This window comes from Tupaia chinensis, unplaced genomic scaffold (genome assembly GCF_000334495.1).
Source record: "Tupaia chinensis unplaced genomic scaffold, TupChi_1.0 Scaffold000293_1, whole genome shotgun sequence".
Lineage (NCBI taxonomy): Eukaryota > Metazoa > Chordata > Mammalia > Scandentia > Tupaiidae > Tupaia > Tupaia belangeri.
Genome location: NW_006159778.1, coordinates 468166 through 477752, shown reverse-complemented (window position 1 = coordinate 477752; position 9587 = coordinate 468166). Strand labels below are relative to the sequence as shown.

General features: G+C 38.0%; 1 pseudogene; it reads left to right on the top strand.

The window, feature by feature from the left end:
- Nucleotides 1-1238: 1238 nt before the first annotated feature.
- Nucleotides 1239-2254, top strand: LOC114008157 (olfactory receptor 140-like; annotated as a pseudogene).
- Nucleotides 2255-9587: the final 7333 nt, after the last annotated feature.

Here is a 9587-nt window from a genome sequence, read left to right as displayed (position 1 = left end):
AGTCCAGAGACATAGCCATTACGCTAACAGCTGGTCCCTTTATCTTAGTCTATTGAAGCTTAAGTTTTACTGAGTAGAAAGAACTGTGCTTAAAATGTATATATATATATGTATGAGGTTATTGCCTTAGGGCATGTGTGCTCACTGGAATGAGAGAGAGAAACAGTGAGAGGGAAAGTGACAAACACTTGGGGGATAGCCATGCTATAATCCCTTTTCCTTCATTCACTTTCTGGTATCTTGGGCACACATGCACGTGCACCTGACATAAGTTTTAAGCCACTGGACTTGAGATTCAAATCTTGGTCAGCCATGTTAGAGTTCAGCAACATAACCACTATGACATTTGCTAGCTCAGGAATTGTTTTTATTGTTTACTTTATAAAACATACCAGAAAACATTAAACTGGGAAGCACACTCATATCAAGTTTATTTGTTTCTCATAAAGTGGAGCATGTGAGGATGAACATATGTGAGTTCCTAGGTTTACATGTTGGAGAAGCAGGTGTATTCTTATCCATGGAATTATAGAAGTGTGGCAATTCATCAAATATTTTTTCATCACCTAATTGGAGCCAGCACTGAAGACCTTATGCCAAGTACTGCATTAGTCACAGGTAGGAAACAGATAAAAATAACCTATGTGTTATGGTAGGTTCCAGGGATGGTGTATCTCCAGCAATACATTCATTTTTCTAATCTGTCTCCTTGCAGTGAATGTTTCTGGACTATATCTTTCATGGAGTTGTTTCAAATGTAAATTATCCTAGTAGAAGGAGTAATCTTTACCTGTGTTCAGTGCTTTACAGGTTACAGAATACATCTTAGAATAACAATGTAGAATGTAGGATCATATTTGCAGAGGAGGGCTTGGAAGCAGAGGACACTGGAATGTCTTGCCAAAGTCACATGGAGTTGGAGCCAGAAGAAGAATCCAAATCACATGCACATAGCTCAGTATTTACTCAGTAAACTACACATTAATTGTTGTCTATTGATGTTTTATAGATGACAAATGCTAGGTATCAGAAGAGATAGAAAGCAAAAGGAAGGAAGTCAAAAAGTAAATGAAGTAATTAATTACTGGGGCCAGAGATGCCAAGGACATGCTCTACAACTACGGTAACTACCCTACCTTGGTGCTATAAAATTCAGACTGTAATTATTTCATAACTAATTAGCTGTATTTAAAATATATTTTAGATTATTCAGGCCCCCACAAGGTGGTACAAATCTAATGGATCAACTCATTCGTCCCAACAATGTGACTGAATTTGTTCTCCTGGGACTCACACAGAATCCACACTGGCAGAAGATATTCTTCATTGTCTTTTTGCTTATTTTCCTATTTACCGTGCTTGCTGATCTGCTCATTGTTATCCTTATCTCCCTCAGCACCACCCTTAAAACTCCCATATACTTTTTTCTCACTTGTCCTTCATAGAGGCCTCCTACACCTATGTCACGATCCCCAGGATGATCATTGACCATGCTTTACTAGAGGAGAACCATCTTCTTTGGGGGCCGCCTCACTCAGCTATTTGTGGAGCACCCCTGGGAGGATCGGAGATCATCCTCCTCATTGTCATGGCCTATGACCACTATGTGGCCATCTGCAAGCCCCTGCCCTACATGACTATAATGAGACACGGACTCTGTCATGTCTTGGTGGTGGTAACTTGGATTGGTGGCATGCCATATGCCACTGTGCAGATTCTTTTCATGGTTCTACTTGCCCTTCTGTGATCCCAATGTCATCCACCACTTCATGTGTGATCTCTTCTCACTGTTGAAACTTGCCTGCAGAGACACCTACAGGCTGGGAATGGTGGTGACAGCCAACAGTGGAGCTATGTGCTTACTCCTTTTCTCTATGCTCCTCATCTCCTACGTACTTATCTTGAGCTCCCTGAAATCCCATGGCTCTGAAGGACAGAGTAAAGCCCTCTCCACATATGGTTCCCACTTTACTGGCATTGTACTCTTTTTTGTATCTTGCATATTCATCTACATGCACCCAGTGGCCACCTACTCAGTGGACAAGCTGGTGACTGTTTTTTGCTATCCCCACCACTATATTAAATCCTATCATTTAACAGTGAGAAACACAGAGATTAAAATACTATGAGAAATTTGTTAAAGAGGAGAGTAACTTAGCCTGTTTATAATTTTAAGAAAGTGAGAATATATCAAATAGGGAGGATTATATCTTTGGTATATTGTAAGAGAATCAACGTTTTCAGTTCTCAATGATATAAAAAAAAAAAAAAAAGAAAAGAAACTGGGACCAGCAGATGGCAAAATGGGTACATCACTGAACTCCTATAAAGTCAACTGCAGTTCAAGTTTCCAGATCTGGCAGCTTAAAACTCATGTCTGGTGTGTGTACATGTGTGCCCAAAATTCAAAGAGGAGAATAGAGGAGAAAGGATTGCAGTGTGGCTATTTCCCCGTGGAGGTGATTTCTTGCTTTCTATCTCTCTGTTTCTCTCTGTCTCTTGGGCAAGCACATGCACCCTATAGCAAATATCTCTAAAATAAAAGAAACTAACGTATATAGAGTCCATAGTAGTGGGAAGGCTTTTTGTTAGATGTTTTTGATAGGTTTCTCATACTTTACCACATGTTTTAAGTTTTTGTCCATAAATTCTGGAAATGCAATGGAAAGAACAACCGTAAATCCTGGTTTGATGATTCTGGAGCATGTTTTTCTCTGAGATTAACCACTATTTTACTAAACTCTTCATACATATGTCATTAAGATATTTTTCCACAGAGTCCTTATGAGAAATTAAATTTTGTTTTGCTTGGTCTTTAATAAAACAACAACAGCAACAAAACAAAAACCCCTAGGAATATTAAATAGATGTTTGGAAGGTGAACATCCTTGAAGTAAGAAAACCACTGTTAGTCTTCTTTCCTGCCCTCCTTCCTTCCTTTTTTTTTGTTTCTCCCTTCCTTTCTTCCACTCTCTTTCTTTCCTTCTGTCTTTTTTTCCTTCTTTTATACCATGAGTCTGCCAACATCCAAAAGATACCCACTAAAGGAAGAAAAAAAAATCATAACCTATCTCTTAATCTATTTTCCTGGCAAAAAAAATAAGTCAGAAATTTTGAAATTACTCTTAATTTGTTCTTATTTTGTTAAATATAATCATGGCTCACATTTTTTTACTGACTATAAGGGAAATTGTTAAATTTTGGTTTGATTTTTCTTTATTTTTTCTAACCCAGACTTGAAGAGCTCTTTTAAGTGATAGGATAAATGTTCTTTCATTCATTCTCCACAAAACAGCATATGCTAAATTTCCAAAACAATTGCTCCATAGATGTTTTACATGTGCTTTCAGTAAATTAAAGTTTTATTATCTTTCAGACAAATCCACTTCAGTTAGATGATTTAATCCTCTTGTGAAGTTGGTGGTTCCCATATTACTGTCCCTGTTTTACAAAGAATCGAATTGAAGTTACAAATGGTTTATTAATTTAACTGCCTCAGATCATGCATCTAAGGGTTTCAGATACAATATTTGAATTCAGTTATTGTAAGATTTGTGGTATGCTTATGCCTATAGATCATTTTACATAGAACAAAATCTCCCTTTGTCCTTCAAGAAAGATGATGCCAATGTGTGTAGCCTTTTCTCACATGTAATATATTTCCAGCAATACTCCCCTTTGCACATGGAAAATAAAGGGGAGATTGCTCTACACCGTTATGTAACACTTTATGACTCAAGCCTTCTTTCACTGTAACACTCCAACTCATGTCACTTCTCACCAATGTTCTTTGGTTAAACTCAATGATCGTCTGAAAATATTTCTTCCACAATTTGACCCTATGGTGATGCTACGCATGGAACAATTGTTTGGGGAATGACAGTGTTTTCCAGCTCAGATGTGCATGCTTCAAATTTGTAAGAAATGGACTCTGTCCACAAAGTCTAAGCCTAGAAGATAATATAATTTGTGGCTAATCTGATAATAATAACAAAACAAATAAATAAGCAATGCCATTTTTTTTTGTACCAAGTATGTTGAATAAAATATTTTTAAGAGGGAGATATGGAAGTTAAAAATTTAGTGTAGATTTGGGTTGTGATTACAACACAGCTAAAATTTTAGTTAAATTCAAGTTTAACCACTTTTTTTCCTTTTTTAAACATTTTTATTTATTTTTTTTTTCATTGGGCACTTGCATTCACCAGAGAGAGACAGACAGAAGCAGTGAGAAGAGAAGTGAGAAATTATCCATCAGTGGGGCCTACAGATGGTGTAGCAGTTACATTGGTGGACTCACACATGGCTGACTGCAGTTTGAGTTTTGGACCTAGTGACTTGAAACTTATGCCAGGCATATATGCATGCATGCCCAAGATCCCTGGAGGAGAATGGAGGAGAAGGGATTGCATTCCAGGAGAGTGATTTCTCACTTTCTCCTCTCACTGTTTCTCTCTCTCCCCCACCCCCAGCCTAGGCAGCTTAAGGCAAAAACCTCTAAAAAAAAGAAAAGAAAAAGAAAGAGAAAAGAAATCACTCCCCTGCACACACCACCACCACCACCACCACCACCACCATGAGGGATGGCCATGCTGCAATCCCTTCTCCTCCAGTCTCCTCCTGGGATTTTGGTTATGTGTACACACATGCCCAGTGTGATTTTCAAGCTCCTGGATTTGGGACTTGAACTGTAATTGACCATGTGGGAGTCTAGCACCCTAACCACCATACCATCACTGCCTTCCCATCTTAAGTAAATAATTTAGTTATGTATACATACATTTTCAATGTATACAATATTTCTCCTAAGGGTATAAAAATAAGAGCTGAAAATATCTCTAAGTTTTTATACATAAAGCACATATGTACAAGAATTATTCAAATAGGTAGATAGCATACCTATGATGTTAAAATTACAGAGGCAGACTTGTTCAGACTATAAGACATTTGAAAGGATATATGACTGTATAACAAGTACATTTAAAAAATGCTGCACATCAGTAACCATTAGGGACTTGCTATTAAAACCACATTGGGGTATCACTTCATCCCAGTTAGAATGGCTTTATAAAAATACAAAGAATAACAAGTACAGATGAAGGTGGGTCTGGGCTGGTACACAATGTATCCATGCTGGGAAAATCCATTTTGCATGCTGTAATGATACACAGTGATTGACTTTAAAATAAAAAAGTAAAATAAAGAAGAGCTCTAGTACAGTGTTAGGAGATGCTATGGTTAGTCCCCAGTGGTTAATGTGCTGGAAGATTTGTCTGTGTAATGGTGAAACCTTTAAGAAGACCTTATAGGTGGTGGTTGGCTCAAGGAAACAGACAGAGACAGAGAGGGGAAAAATCTGAAAGCATCCTTGATGGAGAATGATTATGCTGCAGTTCTTTCTCTTCCATTTCTCCCTACTTTGGGGATTTGGAGCACACTCACACACGCTCCTGGTGTGTTTTTGAAACTACTGAATCAGAAACTTCAACCATGTAGTGGGCCATGAATCCTGCCACATTAACCACCACACCAAGCTGGCCTTGTTTTACTTTTTTTAATCAATATTTTAAATGTCTGTCCTGAACAGAACAATAACCTAATATGGACAACACTCCTGGTCAGATGTAAACATTATTAAAATAAATAATAACAATAAAATGAATAAATAAAAATATTATTCAACAACAATTGTTTAGCAATTCATTCTGGAACCCTTGTTCTCATTTCAAAGCACAATTAACATTTTTTTATTCCATGCTTTGCTTTGCTTCTTCTTTTATTATTTGTTATTGTTCAATGAACAGAATGGGATGACATTCAAATAAGACTCTGAAGATGGAGTCTACTGAAAATGTAAGAAACATATTTTTGAACAGACAAAATAGGGTGAATTTTTTTGTAGATTTTAATCATAAATGAGGAAGACAAAGACAGAAGAAACCACAGTCCAGAAGATGTGAAAAATGAGAGCTGGAGAAATATCTATAGCAATTTGTCCTCATAGAATGTACCCAATATTTCTCTTTCTTTTTTTTTAAGAGATTTTTGCCTTAGGGTGTGTGCACTAGCCAGAGAGAGAGACAGAGATAGTGACAAGAAAATGAGAACTAATACACACTGAGATGGCAACACTACAATCCCTTGTCCTCCATTCTCCTCCTGGGATCTTAGGCACGCAGGTATGCATGCCCAGTGTGAGTCCAAGCCACTGGTTTGGGGACTCAAACTGCAGGTGGCCATGCGAGAAGTGGGAGTACAACAATGTAACCACTACACCATCTGCTGGCACAAAATGTACCCAATATTACATTCTTTGATACAGATTTAATGTTCAATCTTCTTTTTTTTTTTTTTTTTTGAGGCTTTTGCAATACGGTGTGTGCACAAACTGGAGAGAGAGACAAAGACAAAGACAGAGACAGAGACGGCAAGAGAAAATTTGCGACATCATTCCCATGCCCCGGGAGGAATGACCATGCCACAATCCCTTCTCCTCCTTTCCCCTCCTGGAATCTTGGGCACGCATACACATGCACCAAGTGTGATTTTTCAAGTCACCTGCTCAGGGATTCAAACTACAGTCAGTCATGTGAGAGTCCAGTTACATAATCACTCTGCTAGTTGCTGACCCCATCTTTGTCATTTTTTAAATTAAGAAACATATTGTTTCAAAATAGATGGCTAAAGTTCTGGAAAATTTCTCTTGTTCTTTATATTTCTTTTACTCATCCAATAGCAAAATGTTTATAAATTTAAGCTATATGATATGTTTAAATATCTCATAGACCTTGGGCTCCATCAGTATTCTCACATTGTTTGATTATCAAGGTTTGCTTTTCAAACATAAGCATTAATCCATACATACATTTTAGAGTTGCTTTACAATTATCTATCAATATCAATTATATTTCTTATCGTGGAGAAAAGAGTGAGTTAGTACTGCAATAGTTTAACACAAAATTATTATCTGTAAATTATGGGCTTCATCTAGGATGTGCAGAGCCAGCCAAACATTTTCTTTGAAAGAATCCTGTTTTGCTAATCAGTTTGATATTTAAAAATAAAATAAACAGTAAAGAGTATATTAGTCTAGGAATTATCTCTTCCTATCAGAACCTGTTTATGTTGAAAGACTATTTATGCAGTTCCATAGTTCCATTTATTTGACTCTAACTAGCATCATTACTATGGTGTTCCATCCTTTATTGAGATGCCATAAACCCTGGCTTCTGTGACTCTTGTTCCACAGAGAGTCACCTGAAGTACAGAAGTACTCCTCGAGACACAGAGATCTGAGTCAAGAGGGAAAGGAAGAGGTCATACCAGGGTTGTGCCTGCTAAGTCCTCTCAAGTCCTCCACATTTATTGAGACAAAAGAGGAAGGAAAGTTATTTTTGAGAAAGTTGCTTCTTAAAGAAAGAAAGATAAAGATAATCACAGGAACAGGGTGGTTTTGGTATCAATAAGGAGGGTATGGCAAATGATGCTAGAGGTTGGACAGCACATCTTGGAATTTGGAGAACACATTCATCAGATCACACACCCATCTAATGACCTTCTGTTGTTTTTTTTAGCAGGAAGGCAAGATATTAGGCATTTTCACCATTATACCTACAGTCATTCATTCAAAGTTCATAAATCCAAGGTGGTCTAGAAGCATGTAATTTCTGCTGTTCCCTCACAGACTTCCAATCATTCTATCAAAGATAGTGTCTTGATAATCATCAGAGACACAAAAATGATCAGAATATGCAAAAATATAAATGTTAATTCATTTCTTGGCTATATCAGATTGACTGGGATTTGGCAGTATAAGTACAGAGCTACGTGTCCTATGATCATATCTTCTCTTGAACACGTTAGGCCACATCACTGCATTCCTGGAATGTGATGCCCATTGTCATTGTTTATAGTCTGGCCTTTCACACACCATTGCCATTACCAGTAGGGAGAAAGATGTAAGACATGAGTGTGGATAAAGAAAAGTGATTCCAGTCATGCAAGGCATGTGCCTCATCACACATGGCTTAAAATGAACACAGAAGCACACAATATTACTATACCTAATGGAAACAAGACAGTGCAGTAACTTGAGGGCCAGTCAGCATTACAGAGCAATGGTCTTTAAAACACTTAAGGAAATAAGCATAGCCACCCCTGGAGATCTGCATGACACATGGCAGTGGAGCTCTGGAAGAAACACATTAATCTATTTAATGAGTAATTTGGGGATCTGTGGAAAAAAGAAGAGAAGACATTTTGGAATCTAGCTGACTAGTAATAATTTCACTGTAAAGAGTCAGAACATTCTTACATATGTAACAGAAGACATATTGTGGGACTACTTTTGCCACTATAAAAATTACCATCCTTTTGTTTTTTAAATGTCATAATTGAACTAGAAGATGGTCCTCATACAGTTTTCACAGAGACCAACATTACCTAATCAAGGCATTTTCTTTTTTGACATAAAGTTGAGTGAAAAAGTATAAAACATATCCAGGAATTTAATTCTAAAATACTGCAGGCAGTCAGCAAATATGTTCTACTACTGACATAGCAAAAGTTAAATAGAAACTATTGTTGGCATCAACCCCAGGGCTTGGGTCTGGCTGAATCATGATCAGGGGGCTGCTGATGAGGAAGAGAAAGAGGATGAGAAAGAGAAAGTCCTCCATCTTGCCAGGACCTGGGAATTGGAAAGAATGAGACAAAGGGAGAGAGTAGAAATGGACACAGGCAGCCTGAGCCTAGGTAGCCCAAGCAACTTGTCCCGCCCAGATGAACTGGATGTTTTTATTTATAGTACAAGGAGACATTACACATGTATGTTTCACGACACTTCATGGATTGGTTGCCAGGTTACAGACAATAAGAAGAAATTAACAAAGCTATGAGGGCTTAAGTCACACCAGGCCAGGTGTATCCCTTGGTGGTAATCCCATCAAGAGAAAATCTCATCTTCTTTTCTAATGCAGAGAACTAGCTGTAGGTGTGGGGAAGGAGCTGAAGATCTTCTCTCTAAGGAGTGTACCACCACACCCAGAGAAGTCTAAAGAACCTTTCAGATGCAGAGCAGGGATTGGATTTTACTAATTGGGGTCAAGATGTTTCTTGAAGTCCATCAGATATGTCTGTTGGAACGCCTCTAGTAATTTCCATCCTTGCTCTGTCTGCAGTCAAGATCAGGGGAAGACAAGTTACAAGGTTCTGCCAAACCCCAAAAGAGCAGGTGGTATTTGCTCAGAGCATGTTCCCACACCTCAGATTTTCTGTCTTGTGTGTCCCCACAAACTATATGCAAATATTTTTGATGCTAAGTGTATGAAGTGATCTATAAACCATAAAGGTTGTGATTTTTAGCTTTTATTTTAATTGTCAACTTTGAAGTTGATAATCTTCTTGAATTTAAAGGTTGAAACATAATGGGAACTAGCAGTTAGCGTAATGGCTATGTCGTTGTACTCCCACGTAGTCGACCGTGGTTCACGTCCCGGACCCGGTGGCTTAAAACTCATGCCGGGCACGTGTGCGTGCGTGCCCAAGATCCCGAGAGGAGAATGGAGGAGAAGGGAGATTGCAGCGTG